The sequence below is a fragment of the Diorhabda sublineata genome, chromosome X, assembly GCF_026230105.1.
Source record: "Diorhabda sublineata isolate icDioSubl1.1 chromosome X, icDioSubl1.1, whole genome shotgun sequence".
NCBI lineage: Eukaryota > Metazoa > Arthropoda > Insecta > Coleoptera > Chrysomelidae > Diorhabda > Diorhabda sublineata.
The window spans coordinates 32,686,688-32,690,412 of NC_079485.1; the positions used below are offsets into that span (position 1 = coordinate 32,686,688).

General features: G+C 27.9%; 1 long non-coding RNA gene across 2 annotated transcripts in view; it reads left to right on the forward strand.

The window, feature by feature from the left end:
• Positions 1-3,725, forward strand: part of LOC130451658 (uncharacterized) — a 32,889-nt gene that overhangs the window by 7,366 nt on the left and 21,798 nt on the right. The gene's annotated exons all lie outside the window — the stretch shown is intronic.

Genomic DNA, 3,725 nt, shown 5'->3' on the forward strand with positions numbered 1-3,725 from the left:
ATATATATATATATATATATGTATTACTTTACCTTATACAATTATCTGAAAAACTAAAACATATCCTATCCAAAAACATCATCAATTTATGTCATAAATCAGAAAATATATTGTCCCCATTATATACAAATTAAAAAGCAAAACTAAAAATACGAAGTTAAGGTTACTTACTCTATACCCTTTTTGAATTGTCCAAGAAATTATAAATGAATGACTATGCAAAATATAGAAAATAGGCTGAATTATAATGTACTATGGATGGAAATACCGTCTTGTTGGAACCAAATTGTCATACGTTCTTGTAATGGAAGGTCGTACAAAAAATCACTTACTTGATTTTCTAATAATTGTAAGTATTGTGCGGCATTTAAAGAATCTCGAAAAAAAGAGGTCCAACTAATTTATTTTTGTACACACCACACCATACGTTAGTTTTAAAAGAATATTGGTTCTGAGTTTTTAATACAAAGTTTGGATTACTGTTAGACCACCATCGACAATTTTGTGATAAGACGGTTCCGTTTGAAGAAAATGTTGCCTCATCGGAAAGTATTATAGTTCTTGTAAAAAACGTGTCTTCATCCAACTTTCCTTGGATCAGAGCGCAGAATTCAAAACGAATATTGTAATCCCTTGATAGTAACTTGTCTACAAATTGCGGTTTGTATGCATGATATTTATTACCTTTGAAAATATTTGCCACTTTTTCTTGATGGCATTTTTGGGTGTTCTACGACAAAGTTTGTGTAGAGCAATTCATGCATTTTTGGTGTATTTGTGACCATTTACTCTGTTCTCTAAGTATTGTGTAGTCTTGAATAATTTTACGACAATTCAGACGTGGTAAGGAATATATATTTGATTTCTTAGTGTCTTTGTTTTTTAGTGTAGTGAATAGAGGTGAAAATATGTTGTGTGATCTATGATTCTATTTGAATAGGGGAGTGCTATATATGTATCTTTCTCTTTACTTGAATTTATTTGTATGGTTGGATTTATATTGTTCTTATTGCGTTATTTATATGTGCGTTGTCGGATGATTCTATTAATTTGATTCTATGGATATTGATTATTCTTCAAAGTATTTTTGAGTTTTTTTATTACTTCGCGGTGATATTCTGGAGAAGTTAATTTTAATGCTCTATCTGTTAATCTTATAACGACGCTGTTTTTTTGTGACTTGGGATGGCATGAGTTATAATTAAGATATCTTCCAGACCAAGTTTCTTTTGTATAATTGTATAATATTAAGTGTTTCTTTTATTATTGATTTTAATAAGTGTCATGTCTAAGAAATTCATTTTGTTGTTTTCAATTTCTAAATTGAACTTATTAAAGTTATCAAGGAATTTATTGCATTTGTTACTAAGAATTACCGCTAACAGTCGTCAACGTATCTTTTAAATAGCACTACATCAATATGCATATTATGCAGTATCTTATCTTCTACATATTCAATAACAATTTGCGCTAGACTTGAGGAAATTGGAGATCCCATTGTGCATCCTGTTGGAAACAGTTGTACTTATATTACAAATAATTATTAATTTGAATAAGCCTAATACCTTCTAGAAATTCGTCATAGCTGAGTGATGTATGTTGTTTGATTGAATCTCATCTATTTTTCAATACGTGTGTTATGAGGAATATTTGTGTACATTGAGACAATGTATTGAGATATGATTTTGTAATTGTCAAAAATATGTACTGTATCTAAAAACTGCTTGAGCATAAATGAATCTTTACGTAAAAAAGATTTTTATGGTTATTTTGATGAATTGTTGGTATTTGGATAATTTGTCGAAAGGTGACTGGGTATATGACACTATTGGACGTATTGGTATATTCGGTTTATGTAATTTAAGAAGACTATATAGTTTTTGTGGTAAAGCATTCTGTGTTATGATTACAATATCTCAAAATCATATTTCTAGACGTTGTATCAATGTACACAAATATTCCTAATGATAGGGCAGACCTCTCAATATTTAGAGAATAGATCAAAAGGTCATCAATACCATAAAAAAAATAAAATTGTATTAACGAACCATAAACCGTTGAAAAAACATGAATTCAATTATAAAGATCCAAAAATTCTTGGAAGGGAATCCAATACACGAAGAAGAGAATTTTTAGAATTGGTTCACATTTATGAGAACGAAAGAGCTATAAATGATGAAAAAGACCTTAATAATTCAAGTGAAATTTATAGCTTTATTTTGTATTGCTGTATGGCATAAATTTAAGTGAACATCACATCCAATTCTAAGAATACATAATTCGGTAGTAATATCATGTTATTAAAAGTTTCTTTGATTTCAAATAAGTCTCGGAAAATATATTGAAGCTAGTCCACTTTGGTGTTTCCTTGCCACGTTACCAATAAAAAACGGCTCATAATATAGCTGCCAAAGACTTCTTTACAATTCACATACAAATATGAGATACTTCCAAACCATCTCAAGAACAAGAAAAACGATAACTAACCATGAAATATGAAACAAACATAAATTCAATTATAAAGATTCATAAATGCTTGAAACGGAATCTAATACACGAAAAAGAGAATTTTAAGAAATGGTTCGCAAATTTCTGTTTTAATTTTATTTTTATTCTAATGCTCATGATGTAGGTGATCTATTGTTTAATATAAATATTCAAATTGTCAGTGTCAGTATCATATTTTGAAAAAGATTGAAGTAGGTCGAAACGAATAAGATATTCAGTGGTTTTGAATCGTGTTAATTCCAGTAAAAATTTTAAATTTATAGGTTTTAGAATTCAATATTCAAATTAACGTTGATAAAAATATATCTTTCACAATTTCAATACAAATAATTTTATTTAAAGAAACGGCATCCAATATAATAAATATATATTCTTCGTCAGAGAAGTTACGTATTTTTATTTTTTTCTGCAAAATTTTCAATAACGTAACCATTTTTTTCATGAAATTCTTTATGAGATATTCTTTAAATAATTACATTAATATAGTGAGAATACTTTTCACAAAATTGGTTGAGGAAGTATGTCAATTTTATGTAGTTTTTGTAGACCATAAGTGGTATATCATTATGTATTTTTTATTTGTGAAAATTCATAATGCCATAATTTCCTCATTTTTTGCTTTATGAGTAGCATTGTTCAATTCTTATCACAAAAAACTCCAACTCACAATAAAGATTGAATAAATTTATCAAATTTTTCTGATGTTATACTGTTCATTCCCAACAAAAATAGATTATATTATACAAAACCATCTTGATACCCAAATTATTATAATTTCAATTAATGTCATCCTATCTCAAAAAGAGGATTGGTGATTCTCAATTTAAAAGAGCTATGCAACTATCATATCCTCAAATAGGGTGCATTGCTAGATGAAGAATTGCAAAGAAAAATAATTATCCCGAAAATATGATAAATAATACTTCAAAAGAAGTATGAGCAAATACCACAATCCATTAAGAAAGAAACTTATCCAAACACCTTTTTGCCATATGTTCAAGGACTCTCAACAACTATAGAAAGTATTTAAGATATTAGAAGTTATGAAAGACATAGAATCATCATCAAAATATTTACCTCTACTAGAATCTAGAACACTAGACAATAGAAGGAGTAATATTATATATCAAGTCACTTGAAATAACTGTAGAGTTGTTACATAGGAAAGTTATTCAATATTTAGGAAATAGATTAAAGTCATCAACAGGGTGAAAAAA